Source organism: Danio rerio, chromosome 3 (assembly GCF_052040795.2).
Source record: "Danio rerio strain M-AB ecotype USA chromosome 3, GRCz13ab, whole genome shotgun sequence".
NCBI classification, from domain to species: domain Eukaryota; kingdom Metazoa; phylum Chordata; class Actinopteri; order Cypriniformes; family Danionidae; genus Danio; species Danio rerio.
The window spans coordinates 50,990,290-51,007,949 of NC_141023.1; the positions used below are offsets into that span (position 1 = coordinate 50,990,290).

The following is a 17,660-nucleotide window of genomic DNA, read 5'->3' on the forward strand; positions in this document are numbered from 1 at the left end:
ATATTTGCAATTGATAGTTTCTATTATTTGTTTATTCTGTTACATGACCTTAATCAAACTCTTAACATTCATGTGGCATCGTATGGGCCAAAAACTAGATTATTGCACATATTATAGCGTATATTGTATGCAAAATCATACAAAATATGCATACCTAAAATGTTAATAATCTCTACAAAAAAAATAAAAAATAGTTCTTAAAAGTTCTCTAAAGATTTTCTAATATTGTGATTTGTGCAATTGTGTGACTGTTGTTTTTGTGAGAGAGAAAAAAAATCAAAGTAAAAATTTAATTTCAAGCTTGCAAAACAATTTGTTCAAGGCTTTAATAAAATATTGTATAGAATTTTCACTGTCATGGGTGTTCAGTTTTGCTACAATAATTCTAAATGTAATTTATATACTTATTTACTGTATTTAGCGCGGAATAATTTGTTAATTGGTTAATGATTAAGCTACTAACCCTTTCAATCTCGTTGACCGATTACTTTTATTTTTGATCATACAGTTAACAAAAACGCATACAATATTCGTAACTGAATATTTTACTGGTGGTTAATTCTGCTGTGGTGACCCCAGATTGAAAAAGGGATTAGGCCATAGAAAATGAATCAATATGTTACTTTAAAAAAAAAAATTACATAATTTTTATTAAGAAAGCAGAGGTGCGGTTCTGAAATCTATCCCTAGCCAACTAAGGTTGCAAATCCATCGTTCCAATGGGCATTCACAAACTGCATTGCAAACTCGGTCCGTTTACCTGCAGCATATTGTGATTTGCTTTCAAACTCTTTTTACATTTCAGTTTTAGCATTCTTCATACTGACAGTTGCATTCCCTTCTTAGTGCACTTTGAAAACATTTATGCCATTTTTAACACAGCCATGGCTCATGACAAAAGCTATAGGTCACCTTATTTAAAAGCGGAATTTACATTACAATTCCAAAGCTTGTAAAAACAAAAATATTTAACATAGTTTAATGCTTTTAATTTGTAGTTTGTTATTTATTAGGAAATGTATCCATGTGACATGGGCCTGTTGGTTAGATTATTTCTATTATTATTAGCCTATTCAGTAGGATTTTTTTCTCTTTTCTTAATAAATGGCCTACTGTAAATTACAAGCATTCGCCTAACGATTTTCAGATCTGCACAACCCTAATATTTTTCGTTTTCCACCACATTGTTTAAATAGAAAATCCAGTCACGCCACTTTGTGGACTCATGGGTGTGCTGGTCTAAAATATAGGTGTGGCGCATCATTGGTACTTTGCTATTTTGAGAAGCTGAAATAGACTGCGCCATTGACCAAGTAAAAGCAGGTTTAAAGTCCAGAGCAGGGGTGCACTTTCCAAAAACGATGTAACTTGCGGCTGAACTATTATAGTATGACAATGCATTGTTTTGTTAAAAGAACGATGTAGTGACCAGTGTTTCCCAAAACTAATTTAATAATAATATTTAGCTTAATTAATTACTAATAAAGATCACGATAAAATCTTAATTTCAATGTATTTTTGTTGGTCAGTTATTTACAAAATAAACAAGAATAACGAATAATGTTTGAACTAAAGTGAAATATTCAGTTTCAGAGAACAGGAAAATATCAGGAAAGTGCTGAAATGCTGGTTATTTTACAAGAGTGATTTTTACAGATTTCAGAACAAATAACTAAATATTAAAGGGAACATAAGCCTGACAACAGATCCTATCAATAGCCCCTTTCACACATACAGACCTTTCCGGAAAATTGTTGTATGTGTGAACAGGTCTTTTTTGAAAATACCGGTAAATTCGTTCTGGCTATTTTCTGTAAAGAGAAGTTGTAACATTACCGGCAATTTGCCGGAATGCTGCGCTGTGAGAATGCAGAAGGAAGATTGCCATAATAAGCGCGTGCACGTCTAGAACGTGCTGACATGAGACGTCTGCTTTAGCCAATCACAACAGTCGCGGTTTGTGAAAATAAAAGTTTTTGTATTTTTTTCCAGACACATTTAGCTGCTAGAAGTTAGTCAGATCACGTTTATATGTTCTTCTTAATGCCAACTGTGTAAATAATCATCGATGAGATGCTTATGATAAGCCGTTGTTTGTTTACCTTCAAGCTTTGCGTGTGCCTGTGAAACAGCCTGTGAGCGCCTGCACACGCACATATTATGAACATCTCGACATGCGAAAGTGATCCTGCGAAAGTTGTTCACAATATTGATCATCCACAGAGTTTGTAATTTAGTCAAATGTTTACAAATACAAGCGCACCTGTTTAAAGCTCATTTGTGGTGAATGATGTCAGAATTTACCGGTATTTTGGAATGGATGTGTGAATGCTCTTTTCCGGAAAATTTCCGTAACGTCCTCGCCTGTGTGAACAGCGCTTTTTTGAATATACCGGTAAAGTCGTTCCGGAAATTTTCTGGATATTTACCGGTATCACTGTGTGAAAGGGGCTAATGTTTTAGCAAATGCTCTTTAATAATGTAGCCGTTTAGCAAGCATCACGTTTTTATTGAGATTGTGTCTGTCACATACAATGCGTTTTTTACAGAAGCTTCAAAGAGTGTGTGGGGTGACCGCAGAGACGCCATTTAAAGTAGTTATGTTTTTTTAAGTATAGATTTTCATTGCTTTAAATTATTTTAATGTTTTTATATTTGTAGTTTGTATATAAAACGAACGCTTAGCTCATTGTTTGCAGTGATCGTTATAATAGGATCATGTGCATTGCATAGGATTATTCAGTTTTTACATTCTTTGGTCGCAGCGCTGTAATTTATTCATGGCATTTAGTCAATAAACAATGATATTTTGAAAAAAATAATTGTAATTTAAAGCAAGCTTGTAATTCTTACCGGTGGTTGTAATATTTCAAGCTTGTTCTCAGACATGTCTCTGGGTCACTAATACTTTGTATTTTTGGAAAATCCGGGATGTAATTCTAGTAAATGGTGGCACAGCAGACAAATGGCTTCACACCACCTAAAAAAATTTTTGTTTTTAATTAATTATTTATTTATTGATACTGCTAATCCAGCAAGAATTGTCACACAACCAGCGATCGCTCTCCAGAGATCGCTGGTTCTCACACGAACTTCAGGACCACACTTCCGCACTTCCCAGGACTACATTTTCATACATGCACTGCACACATGCTCACACATTAGCTTGATTGCACTCACCAGCTGCACCTTTGCACCTTGTCAGAGACTGATATCACATCACTTATAAGCCACTTGTGAACCCATCCAGTTTGCCGAGTCTTGTTTACTGTTAAGTGACATTACAACGCGTTTCTCCCTGTCTTGTTTCTCCGTGTCTGAACCTAGCTTTGTATCCTAGTTATCCTGTTTAGCCGCCAACCTTTCGACCTTTTGCCTGTTCCTCGATTACGACTCTGGATTTGCCCGCACATACCTGTTCATACCTGTTTTAACCATTGCTTGCCTGACAAAGAATAAACCTGCATATTGGATCCACCCTCCAGTTGTCTTTGTCACTCCACCCTGTCGTTACAAGAATATTTTTTCTATGGTCGCATCTGAATTTTAGTTTCTGTGATAGGCATATTGTATCTTTCTCAATTAATTCAATAAATGTTGTTCTTTAAACAGATTAAGCATTGTGATTTAAATTTGTATTTTGACCCTAATAGTAGATTATGTTATTATGCACATCTGAAATAAAATGCATTTTTACTCTAATGAAAAATACATGTTGAAATAGAACACAAATGCAAATGTATTTTAATATTCTAGTTTTACTTCTTAAGTAAATGGTTTTCACTATTGCAGCCTATAATTTAAATGTTCTCTCTGTGTGTTTAAGTGTACTGCATGTATAGAAGGTTTGAATGAATTTATGCTCTTTACGAATATTTACAGCTGTATATTTGTATAAATAAAAAATTATGACAGATTTTGGTGTGTTTTGTCATATATACAGATAAAATATATTATGTATCCTTTAAAAACTAATTATGTAATATGTATTGGTTTAATGTTGAAAAGGTTGTTTAAGCATTCATTTCAACGTCAAATCATTTGGATAGATTATATGTTTAATATGTGTGGATTTTATGTTGTTCCAATCGACTTAAAATCAACATCGTTTCAACATTAGGTAGACAAGCCAATTAGGTTTATTATATATTAAAAAAGTGTGGATTCTAAAAACGCAGTTTCGATCGACTGAAAATCAACATGGATTCAACGTTGGGTAAGTAACCAATTGTGTCGATTTCAGGTTAGATTTGAATGGAGTGTCTGACGTTGTTTCAACATTACACCGATGAGCAAAACGATGCTGAATCAACGTCGGTGATCAATGTGGATTCGATATTAAAAGAAACGTTGATTTTCGGTTGAAATGGTCATTTTGCTATCTGCGTAGTAAAACTATGGTAAAACGATAGTAAAAAGATGGTAAAACGATAGTATAACGATGGAAAAATGATGGTAAAATGATAGTAAAACGATGGTAAAACGATAGTTCTATCATCGTTTTATTAAAGTTTTTTACTATCGTTTTACCATTGTTTTACTATGGTTATTGTCACGGTTCCAGGTGCATGCACTCTTTCTGTCTTGTTTGTTATTGTCACGTGGGATTCACTATAGTAAATTGATAGTAAAATGATGTTAAAACATGACAGCCACTGTGGATGCCATATGCCCCAGGAGCCTCTGAAATAATTTCAGTGGGACCACTATTTAGCTGTCGAACTCTCTCAGACAGTTCAGCATTAGCTGAGCGCGCTCTCCGGAGAGGCGCGCTGTCATGGGTACCAGCTCCAGCCCCCATTAGAGAGATCCTCAGCACGGGGGCGAGTTTGCTTTTTTCTCATTTGACCTAAGCCCCAACAGGTGGAGGTGCCAGAGCACCTTGTCTCTATGAATAATTAATTGCTCCCAAGAGTCGTCGAGATAATTGAGTATGCGGATGCCTGGATAGGGGGCTGGCCCTGGTGAAATAAACACCCGTAAACTCGTACCAGCAGTGGGGCAGCGCAGAGTGGGTGTGCTGATCTGGGAAGCGCGAAGGTCCCGAGGAACAGCTGGAAACAAGAGATTCACTCTCACCTCGCACCCAAGCTCCGGAGAAGGGCTCGAGGGGTGGGAGAAAGGAGACCGCCCTCCTAGCGCCTGTAATCTACTTGTAAAATGCACAGAAGCTGTGAGCTGGAAAGCATAGCATTCCAGACTGGTAGAGTTCAGGCTGTCACATCCGGGGAAGTGAAAAAGTGCTTTTTCATTGATGTGTGCGTGGCTGTGAAAAGTGCCATTGCAAATGGGACCCGGCCCTTCAGCTGGGAAAAAACTAACCTCTTCTCCAGATGACCTGTCCCAGGGACTCTTCGTGGTCCGTTTACTGGACTTAACGGCAACCTGGGCAGGAGGGTTTGCCTGCTTTCAATGTGCTCAATTCACCCGCTTCGGCGGAGGCGTGTGCAGGGGCGGGGCAGCTCTCGTTGGCGGGTGCCCTCGGCAAGGAGCAGCAGATGTGGATGGCTCGGCTCGACTGTCCCGCCGATAGATGACATTACCCATCGCATTAGACTGTTCTCTCACCGCCTTAAATTCCTGGGTGAATTCACAGACGGTGTGGCCGAACAGGCCAGCCTGGGATATGGGGGAGTCGAGACAGCTAACTTTGTCGACTTTGCGCATATCAGCCAGTTTTAGCCAGAGGTGGCGCTTCTGGACCACTAATGTGGACATCGTCCTCCCCAACGCACAAGCAGCAGACTTAGTGCTCCGAAGAGCATAGTCGGTTGCGGTGCGGAGCTCACGAGACAAGCTTGGGTCAGACCCACCCTCGTGCAGCTGGGCCAGCGCCTGCACTTGGTAGCGCTGGTAGGTGGCCATAGCATGCTAGGCAGAAGCAGCCTGGCCCGCAGCCTTGTAAGCGCTGTCTCAGGCAGATAATCTACAGGCTTTGGATGGGAGACGAGGCAGACCCCCGCCAAGAAGAGGCACCACACTGACAAAGATTGTTAGCAATGGCACGCTTGACCTGAGGAATCGCTCCATACCCCCTGGCTGCTCCATCGTCAAGTTTGGTGAGGGCGGAGGGACACGCAGCACGGGCAGAAAAAGGTGCCCTTCAAGACTGCCTACTATGCACCTCCGGGAAGAAGGGGATGAGAGGCTTCGAAGGCTTGGCCCTCTTGTCCTCCACATAGCACCCATCTAGTCGGTCCAGGAATAAACCATCTCCAACCCCATGGCAAAAGCAGTCCGGGAAAACACAGCTAACATGTCCGTTTCAGGATCCGTTCTGACATCACTCACCTGCTCGGAGGGGGCAAGCGGGTCTGGATCCTCGTCGGACAATGAAAGCCCACCCTCCGATGCAGCAGTGAACAAAGTTATAGTTATTTTTAAAATAAAACTTATATATATATAATATATATATATATAATAATAATAAAATGTATCCAATCTGCACCCCTGAAATAAAAGTACAAAGACTGCCACTTGCTATACACTTGGGAAAATAGTAAATATTTTCAAACTTTAAATATAATTATATATTAATCGCATGTAATTAAACCTAATTAATCACACTTAAAAAAATTTATCACGATTAATCGCATTTAAAAGACTCAAACTTATAATTTTGGCTATTCGGATGTAAAAAAAAAAAATGTAAATTCAAAATATAATTCATTATCCGAATTTTTGTGAAACTTTGTAACAGATTTCTTCATGTAAACAACATACCCACAATAAATCATCAAAATCCTGGCCTGACAGCCATATTTATTACGGAAATTAAAACACAAGCATGTTAATGCCATTTGAATTTCAAAACAATCAATGCCAATAAAAAAAACATTGATTTCCATGTTGGATTCTAAGTGGACTGCAAAAAATGCCAAAATACAGGCATTGCAGATATGGAAAATGAAAAATTATAAAAAATAACAATAAAGTGATGAATAAAAACAATTGTACTAATTGCAGGGCTGGACTGGGAAAAAATAATCGGCCTTGGCATTTTGGGCCAGAGCTGCCCACTACATCAATCAAAATGCTCCCCACCTGTGCATGCCCTTGAATAGGTTTACCAACTCCCACTCTATAAACGCACAAAAGTCATATATAGGAAATAACGAGAGGTGACAAATTAAAAACGTATTTTTTTATTATTATTATAATAAAATTATAATCCACACGGGAAATGTGTGTCTGTGTTTTGAGGGAGCCTAATAAATAATGAACATGACGCACACAGTTAATGTTAATTAATAAAATAATAAAAAATTAATAAAAAAAAGATAAATAATAAAAGCAATGTATCAGAAACCCTTAAAAAATGTTTAACTCAACAATGCAACATCAAACGTAGCTAAAATATTTTATATTGTCAATCAAATGAGCTTAAACAATTGAAAAATGCAACAAATATTAGTTTGAGCCTGAATTACAAAACTAAATGTACAAAAAGTTGCTTAAGTTGCACACTAGTTTGGTCATGTATAAATATCATTATATTAACCATATTGTATAAACGTTATTTTCACTATAAGCCTACATCATGCTGACGATCAAAAACACTATGTCATGATATCTCATACGATTGTCTTCTGACCGAGTGCATCTTAAAATGCATGACAGACACTCCTCATAGAGCTGGAGAAGCAGACATTCTTTATAATTTGTAAAATAAAGACTTGCAGGTTAAAGACACAGCATAGGAAGAAGTTGCCACGGGCCGTGGTGCAGAGTAAAAGTAAAAAACAAAACAAAAGTATATTTATATGGACATATAGGTATCTAGATAGAATAGACAGGAATATATTGATCTGTGCCCCGCTGCAGGTTGCAGACTGCAGATGCAAAAGGCAAGTGCCTGCTCACCGCTTCTGCTCTCTCGCGTGTAAGAAACAGGCTTGACTCTCGACCATTTTAACAAATACACACCTACGTTACACAGAGCCGAACATGGAAGTTTGTGATTGGATTAGCCCAATGTCAATAAAGAAAAGAACCAATGGGCTGCAGATGAAGGGCCCTATCATACACCGGCGCAGTGTGGCGCAAGGCGCGGCACAATAGTCTTTTGCTAGTTTCAGCTTGGCGCAAGAGTCGTTTTGAGGTGTTGCGCTACGCTGTTTAAATAGCAAATGCATTAGCGCTCATTTGTGCGCCCATAGGCGTTCTGGTGTAAAAAGGAAGGCGTTCTGAGGCGCACTGCTGGCGCGTTGCTATTTTGAGAAACTGAAATAGATTTTTCATTAGACCAAAACAAACCCGGTCTAAACTCCGGCGCAGAGTTGCGCCTCGCTTACAAACTGCTTAATACGCATGAGAGCAATAGGCAAATATCTTTACACATGAAAAATTTTAAATAATAAGAATATATATAGGATATAAATATAAAGGATTAAAATATTACAAAACCTATTATTTTCTAGCCTACATAAATATGAAAAACCACTGCTTTTATGTCTTCTTCACTTCGGGAGGCTTTTTCAGTTCATTCATAACAGTTTGCTTTTGTATAATGTTATTATTATTAGCAGTATTATTTATTATATCCATATTTATATTTGTTTTAATAAAAAATAAGCTTAGATTTGCCCACCTGTCAGGTTTTAGACCATATGGGGCACTGCATGTGTTTTAGGATATAACTCAGGTTTTTGAGCACACTTCGTAATTATTGTTCATTTATTAGTTTGTTGGAAATTAGAACTGAATTTAGAAATAGTTTTGAAAAGAATATTTGCGCTTAACAAACGCAATTATTTCAAGAGTTCCCACTTAGATATGCTTGGCACTTATAGCAGGTTTGGCATGCTGTCCCGGGAGAGAACCCTGAGCTCGGAGATATTTGAGCCCAGGGCTCCCGCCCGGTCTAGAAGCATATCAGGAGAACCGAGATCAGGTAGGTCTCGATTGCTCCCCCTTTAAAAGGGGAGAAAAAAAAAAGAGGAGGAGATGGGGTGGAAGGGGGGATTCTTCCAAAATGAAGATAGAGCAATAAGGAGAAAGTGATCCATTTATATTAAGCTAGAATCATTCTGATTGGATTTTACTGATTACGGATGAGTGGCCAGGGGTGCACAATTATATAACGTGTTCCTCTCGAAATTAGTTTATGAAACTTCACTTATTTATAGACTAATTGATGTCTGTGCGTAAATGTTTCCCTATCCAAGAGCGAAAGTGAAAGTAGATCCATTATCTCTCATTCTCACGCAGTAGATGCTCTGTTTAACTGTTTTCTGTTAAAAAAAAAACTGTTAACTGTTTGCTAGTGAAATGCTCAGTTTTTGCACTTAGACTTACTTTACGTCCTGTAAATAGCGAATGCGCTTATGGCGCGACACAGCTGGCTCTTAAAGGGAATGGGAGATGAGACTCTAATTGGTTTATTCTCAAAACACATCTATAACTCATTAAGAAAATAAACTTAACCCTTTTAGACCATGCGCAAAGCGAATTTTCCCGTCCTTAAATGAGCAAAAATGCGTTCTGACACGCCTTGAAAGCATTTGCGCCCTGCGTTTTGTGCTCTGCCCATGGACGGTCAAAGTAGAGCCCGATGTCACATGGCTGCTCAGTCAGGAAAAGAAACATCTTACTTTTAGAGCGTGACATCTCACAGGAGCGTGACAGCTCGTCAATCACTTGGGAGAAAAACATGACAGTCTGCTAAGTGTTTTATGGGCTGATCAGATCATAAGATGATCAGCCCGGCACAAAAAGTACGTTGACCCAGCGGGAAACTGCCTGTTCTGCCCTTGGCCACAATAGGAAAAAAAAAAAAAACTGCAACTGCGTTAATTTTTTTTCCACGTTAATTATTTCAAATAATCGCATGCGTTAACGCGTAAATTTTGACAGCACTATACACACACACACACACACACATATATATAAATAAAGTTATAGTTATTTTTAAAATAAATAAAGTTAGATATATTAATACAACTTTTGCAATCTGCACCCCTGAAATAAAAGTACAAAGACTGCCACCTGGTGGTGAAAAGAGAAAACTTATTTATATGAACTTTTTAGATCGCTTTAGCACAATTTGTGCATGATATTAGACATGCACAATATGTGACTTCTTTTTTAAAAGCAATAATACATTTATGCAATCATGAACATGTTTTGACAGTTAATATGCCGGTGATTTGATGCTTCATAAAAGTTGCAGACACCAATATCAAAAAGCTTTTGTAAACATCCAGTTATTCTTTACACCAATTTACAAAAACGGCTACTACAATACTACTATGGCTACTATAATAAAGAAAATCTGCTCTAACTTTAAAACTAAATTGCTCTTGACACATGAAAGGGCCAATCATGCAGCCCACAACAAGGTGTAAAGTTATTGCGTATAATATTTAACAAACCATTTTCTATGAATTTAATTTCATTTTGCTCACATGGATAATTGAATATTAATCAGATTATATCATTACGCTGCTATGCTGTCAGCCAATCATTGCATTTGTAAAAGCGGGGCTTAGGGGTAGGTCCTCAACCCCTAAGACCAACCCACAGCTGGTCTCCCCAATGGTAAGTTTCCAACTTAATGGACAGTGACAAGCAGAGTCTAATCACGGTTCTAACCACTATGTAGGACCCCTAGACGTTGAAAAAGAAATCACAAACCCCAAACAAAAATCAACATATAATAAATTGTATACACCACAAACCACACAATTCAAAGTATCACAGTCACACCAACTCTTGGTTCCGATAGGGCAATACTAAGCAAGTAAGTTAATGTCACATCATCACTACAATCATAACAACGACACCAACTTCTCAACATAATAATAATAAGACTTCTAATAATGACAACAGCAACAACCACAGCAACACATACAAAGAAAAAAAAAAGAGAAAAAATGGAATAACACTCCAAACAAAATCACATCACTCAAAGCAAATAACCAACACACTAGACTAAGATGGTTTTTGATGGCAACACTCATAGATGGTTTGAGGACCTGTACGAATCATACAAAGGCAGCGCGCATGAATGAGGCACCGCACATGAATTGGCCAAAGAGGATATGGAGTCCGAAGTGCTTACGTCCAAACAACAAAATGCCAACCGGAGACGGAGCGCGTACCTGCTCATAAAAAGCCTTGACGTGATTAGCATGCAACGCACGCACCTAAAGGGTCCACCTACCACACATTGCTGATCATGATTTTGAGGATCGATAGATCAGTCCTTCACAACACATGCAGCGATCTCAGATCTGTTCATCCAGACATTCTAATCTGATTCGTGAACTTGTTTGAAGAACCAAATTAGCAAGAGATCAGTTATTGAGATGAAAAGATCCAGGATCTGACAAATCATCTAAGATCATTTAAGCAAGGTACGAAGAACTGACCCCTGGGGTCTGTTCTCCGTATGTGGATTACTCAGTTAGCTGGATTTGGATTTTGACAATTTGACATGATCCAGGATCATTTTGTTCTTCAAAACTGATCCGAGAGTTGTTTTCATAGCAACAGTTCTGGGGCCTGTTCAGTAAAGAGGTTCAAACAACTCAGAGTTTTAACTTAAACTCTAGTTGATTAACAGAGAGCTTTCCGGTGTCAGAATAGCTGATCTGAGTTAGGTCAATTAACTTTGAGTAGACCAACTCAGAGTTAAGCGCGCACATCGCGACAATAAAAAGGCTTTATTAATTGATTGCAGATATTACGAGTGACAATTACAACATCTTAAAAAAAGAGATAAGCATTTCTTTCTCCAGCTGAACTTGATGTGCTCATGCAAAGTTATAGCAAATATGAGCGTATATATTTAAAAAGAAGCAACCATCAGTGAAACAGAGACAGTTAGCCTGGGAAAACAGCTGCTCAAGTTAATGCATAATTTTACATTTAAAGTATTTAAATATTTAGGTATAATAAAAAAATGTATGTTATGTGTGACATTTATAATTTTTTTCTTAACTTTTATACACGTTAATCAGTTTTAATAGATTTAACAGTGCACTTGTGTGTCTGCCTTTTTTATTGATCAAGTGATAAAAGTTGATTTAACATTTAGAAGGTAAGCAGTGCTAAAAATAATTTTTATAAAAAATAATAATCCCATTAATCTAGTAACAGTACATGTCGAAGGTCAGTGAATTTAAGCTAATTTATTTTAAAAAGGGCAAACCATTCTCGTACGTAACTTTGTTCTGTGTGTGACAAAAATGTAGGCAATATCTATGTTTCCATCCAAATATATTACATAAATGTATGTGCAAAACTGGAATATTGCATAAAAGATGTGAATAAAGCAGCGTTTCCATCTATCGAGTGAAAGAAAATAAAATCGTCACTTCCTGATTAACTGGCGCCAAATATCATCAGTAAAAACAGAATTTACTGTGTCATAGTGAATTGTTTTTTTGGCTGAGGTCCAAACGAGGCATCTTAGTTAGGGCATAATTGGAAGTGCGTGCGAGCGTCCTTTATTAATGCAATAAACGGTGCCTTCGTTGAACGAGAATGTTAGAGGCGGACCATTTATCTCCCCATAAAAGCGCTGCTGCGACTATGGGGTAGAGTCGAAAAACGCAGATGATTGCTGATTTCTGGGTAGACTGAGCATCTGCGGGGGCCACGTTGAAGCGAACCAGTGACCTTGGTAAAAGCCGCCGAACCCGACTGAGGGGGCAGCGTCAGTGAATAAATTACCACCGGGGATGAAATTAGGTCGCTATAGAAAAAGGAACAGCCGGTTCATTGCTTAAGGAAGGAGATCCATAAGCTGAGTTCATTGCGACTGGGTTTAGAAAGATATATGGTATCTTCTAAACCGCGGACCGAGAAGGAGAGCTGAAGGAAGTGAGTAATAAACGGGCGGCCTTGGGGAATTATGCGCATCGTGAAATTGAAATGCCCGAGAATAGATAGCAGTTCGCGTTTAGTGCATGATTGTTTCTCGAGGAAAATTTGAGATAAAGAGATTATACGGTCAATCTTTTCTTTGGGAAGGGATGCTTGAAATTTATTCGAATCTAAGTTGATGCCCAGAAATTTTATGGAAGTGCTGGGACCGGCTGTTTTCTCCTCTGCGAGGGGGATGCCTAGATCTTCGAAAACCTTTTGGGTGATCGACAGGTGTTTAGCTGGGGGTGAAGAGGGTGGGGAAATCAGGAGAAAATCATTGAGGAGATGGATGTTACGCGGGATTTCGTAGTTGTTAGATAAAATCCGGCATAATGCTTCTGAAAGCATATTGAAAATTTTGGGACTACTTTTGCAGCCGAAAGTTAATCGGACTGCAAAGTAAAATTGTGAGCACAAATAAATGCCAAAAAGGTGCCAGAAGTCTGGGTGAATTGGCATGATTTTTAAGGCGGATGAAATGTCGATTTTTGCAAGCCAAGCATTGCGACCGGCTAATCTAATGAGCGAAATTGCTTGGTCTATATCATGATAATTCAGCGAGTATTCGTCTGATGGAATGGTGCTGTTAATGCTAGGAAATATAGAGTTATGCAGAGCGGAGAGATTGATAATCAATCGTTTTTTTTTTTAGAGAATTTCCTAGTTGCTACACCGATTGGACTAATACGAGAAACGCTGAACGGTGGGGCGGGAAAAGGTCCTATCATGAATTTATTGTAGATTACTTTTTTGAATAACATATCGACAGTCTCGGGATTGGTAGTAGCGGATTGCAGATTAGGACAGAATGAGTTGAAGGCAGGGAGAGCTGAAACGCCCGGGTTAAATCCGTGGGTTAGACCTGAAATCAGAAAATCAGAGAAGTTAGTATCAGGGTGACAGCGCAACTCAAAGGCAAGTTGAGAAACATTCACAGGAGTCGACAAGTAATTTTTTGACTTTTTATTCATTGCTCTTAACACCTGGCAAATCACTTTGGCACGAGCACCTCCGCAGTAGCTGCATAAATGTAGAAATTTGCAAGGAGCCCTGTAACACCTGCTGATGTTGAAGTTTTGACAGATAGGGCGATTAGAAGGAGATGGAGAGAGAAGAGAAGGCAGATTATCGCTGGGTGGGCGGGGGACGTAACTAGTGGATTTAGGAGGTTGTGCAGAATCAGAGGGGAGAGTGATAAAGGGGCAGGATGTGGTGGGGTGAAGACTGGAGCGGCAGACGGCGCAAGATAAATTACATCATCCCAAAAAGACTCGGTTGTGGAGTTCAATATCTACAGCCCCCCAGTAAGAAATTTGGTTCCACGGAGTCAATCTGATACCGCATTTAGCGGAGAACAATTTATAGTACGTGTAGAAATGTGTACCCCCATAGGAGAGCGCTAGCTCGGCTATAATAGCCATGTAGTCATTCAGTTCGCGTCTCTTATGGGGGAAGACTGAGCAGATGACGTCAGTGAAGCGAGTGAAGGCTATGGAGAATTCAGCCAGAGATAAGGTGCGAGAATGGGTGTTGGATGGTGATTTGAGTGTGACTGTGAAATCGCCGCAATTTACCTGGCTTTCTGCCGCAGGGGGTGTATTAGGTGAAAGGAGTGAAAAGAGATTTATATCTGCACCTGATAGGATTTGGTTTCTTGTTGTATTGGAGACTGGAGGTGGTTCCATGGCTAGAGCGTTCTGAGGCGGAGGGAGGGGTGTGGCTGTGTAAAGAGTGAATGGGGGGCGCGGCGAAGAAACTAGTGTGGAAAGAGTAGGATGAGTGACAGGTTCAGTGTTGGTGTGAGCGAGGGGAAGAAAAGAGGGAGGGAGGAAAGTGGGTTGGGTTGAAGAGGTTGGAACTGAAGGCAGAGGGTAAGAGGTAGAGGGTTGAGGAGGAAAAGATTGGTTTAGAGGAAATGCAGGAGGAACAGAAGAGTTAGGGTTAAAATAAGAGGCTGAGGTGGAAGGCATATAAGAACTGGTTTGGGCGATAGGGGGAGCAGGCGGCCAGAAGAAGGGTGTGGATCCGGGTTGAGTGAGAGAGTGAATGGCGTTGTTGGGATTCTGAATGGAGTCTTGCTGGAGGGTTGAAGGTGACGTAATTTGGGGTTGCCGGCTTGCCTGAGGTAGTTGTTTTGAGGGGGTGTGGCTTGAGATGTGTTTTTGTTTCGATTTCCTTTTCCAGGTTTGTGAGCGGGGATGTTGGGTATAGGGAGTGTAGCGGGAATCGGTCTTTTGAGTGTTTGGTCTGGCAGATGGGCCAAACGAGGGGTGAGAGTCTGAAGTGGCGTTAGTGTATAATTTTAACAGTTCCGGTTTGTTGAGGTTTCGGGGAGCGTGGATGCCAAGATCGACTAGGAGTTCCCTGAGTTCGGTGACGTTTATTCTTTTTGATGGCTGGATGAAGGATGGAGGCAGAGGTGTAAGAAGAGGTAGGAGAAACATTATTTGTTCTGGATATTGCTGGTAATGGTGATCTGTGGCAGGGTGGTCTGCTGATAGCGGAGCATGTAATTCTTCGTCCTCTTGTTAAATCTTCATTTTGACATTGAGGGTCTTGTGTTGCAGGCTGGTGTGTTGCTGGGGGGGTAACGATGTTAGTGGGGAGGTCTTGAGGGCCTGTTTCAGTAAGGAGGGTCAACCAATTCGAAGTTTAAACTTGAACCTGAGTTTTCGGTTTCAGAACAGCTGATCTGAGTTGGGTCAATCAACTTTGAGTAATAATAATAATAACAATAATAATAATAATAATAATAATACATTTTATTTAAAGGCGCCTTTCTAGCAACTCAAGGACACCGTACAATCAACAAGAGCAATAAAACAACAAGAGAAATAATAAAATATACAGAGCAATAGTGCAGATAAAATTAAGTATTAAAAGCCATATTAAATAAGTGGGTTTTGAGTTTTGATTTGAACAATGTAAGGGAGTCAATATTTCTGATGGCAGGTGGTAATGAGTTCCATAGCCGCGGAGCAGAGCGGCTAAATGCTCTGTTGCCCATAGTTGAAAGGCGAGAAGAGGGAACAGACAAGTAGAGGGAGGAAGAAGATCGCAGGGTGCGAAAAGGAACAGAAATGTGGATGAGGGCAGACAAATATGGAGGGGCGAGATTGTGCATGGCTTTGAATGTTAACATCAAGATTTTAAAGTCAATTCGAAAATGAACAGGTAACCAATGAAGCTGCTGCAGGACAGGGGTGATGTGATGAGAAGAAGGGGTTCTGGTGATTATACGGGCAGCTGAGTTCTGGACCAACTGAAGCTTACGGAGAGATTTTTGAGTGAGACCAAAGAGAAGAGAGTTGCAGTAATCTAAACGAGATGTGACAAGGCTATGAACGAGAAAAGCAGTTGCATAAGGGGGAAAGAGAAGGGCGGAGACGGTTAATGCTGCGTAGGTGGAAGTAAGCAGACCGGGTGATGTTATTGATATGAGAATCAAAGGATAGGGTGCTGTCAAGGATGACACCCAGACTCTTAACCTGTTTAGAGGGATAAATGGAACAGTCGTCAATTGAGAGAGAAAAGCTGTCAGTTTTGGAGAGTGTTGATTTGGTACCAACAAGCAAAACCTCAGTTTTTGAACTATTTAGTTTGAGGAAGTTAAGAGAGAACCAGGACTTGATTTCTGCTAAGCAGTCTGTAGGGGATGTAGGTGGAAAACAAGAAGATGGTCTGCCAGAGAGATAGAGCTGGGTGTCATCCGCATAGCAGTGAAACTGTATGTTATATTTACGGAGAATATTACCGAGTGGAAGGAGATAGATGATAAAAAGTAGGGGCCCAGGACTGAGCCCTGGGGAACACCCGAAGAAACTGTAAAATGCTGAGAAGTGAATGATTTGAGTTGAATGAACTGAGACAGATTCTGTGCTGTGGAGTGGGCTGAAACCAGAGTGGAACTGTTCATTCAGGTTGTTCTGAGATAAGTGGGATTGGAGTTGCATCGCTACTATTTTTTCAAGGATTTTAGAAATAAATGGTAGATTAGAAATAGGTTGTAAATTATTAAAATTAGATGGGTCTGAACCAGGTTTTTTGAGTATAGTAGTAATTGCTGCAGTTTTAAAGGAAGCAGAAACAGTTCCAGAAGAAAGAGAGGACTGAAAAATGGCTGAAATGAGAGGGATGAGAGAAGGGAGACAAGCTTTAACTAGAACAGTGGGGAGAGGATCTTAATGAGAGGAAGATGACTTAGATTTGGAAATAAGATTAGAAATTTCTGAAGTTGAAGGGAGTTGAAAAGAGGAGAATAAAATCTCAAATTGTGGAAGTTCAGATGTAGTGCTCGGAAAGGATGTGAAGCAAGATGCTGGTGAATATTAAAGATTTTTTCATTAAAAAGGTCATAATAGAATTACAGAAATCTGTTGAGTGAAGGTGAGATGGTAGTGAGTCTGGGGGGTTAGTGAAAGACTTGTATAGTGAAAACAGAGAAGCAGTGTTACCTTCATTGGAGCATATAAGATTGGAGAGATAGTTGGATTTAGTTTGGATGATGCAATTTTTATACTGTGTGATGTGACCTTTATACATGTCTTTGTGAACAGTAAGGCCAGTTTTTCTAGAAAGTCTTTTAATTTATCTGCCTTCGGCTTTCATGCGCCGAAGTTCTGGCGTAAACCCCGGGGCAGACTGAGAAAAGCAGACAGATCTTGTTTTTAAGGGTGCAAAAGAATTAAGAATATTTTAAAGTCCAGTGTTGTTATGAGTCATTTGATGCTCATAAAGTCAAATAAGTCATCTGGTGATGAAAGGTTAGTAACGTCAGGAAGAGAGTT

The 17,660-nt window shown here is 39.4% G+C and overlaps 1 long non-coding RNA gene across 6 annotated transcripts in view; it reads right to left on the reverse strand.

The window, feature by feature from the left end:
• LOC147846036 (uncharacterized) overlaps positions 1-17,660 on the reverse strand; it is a 249,001-nt gene that overhangs the window by 6,751 nt on the left and 224,590 nt on the right. Inside the window, exon 5 of one of the 6 annotated variants that reach the window (XR_015481225.1) lies at positions 13,524-13,735. The exons of 4 other annotated variants lie outside the window; for them this stretch is intronic. This is a non-coding gene — a long non-coding RNA (uncharacterized LOC147846036). Of the gene's footprint in view, positions 1-13,523; positions 13,736-17,660 lie in introns of those variants that run through there. One more of the 6 variants, XR_015481219.1, reaches the window with a different exon arrangement.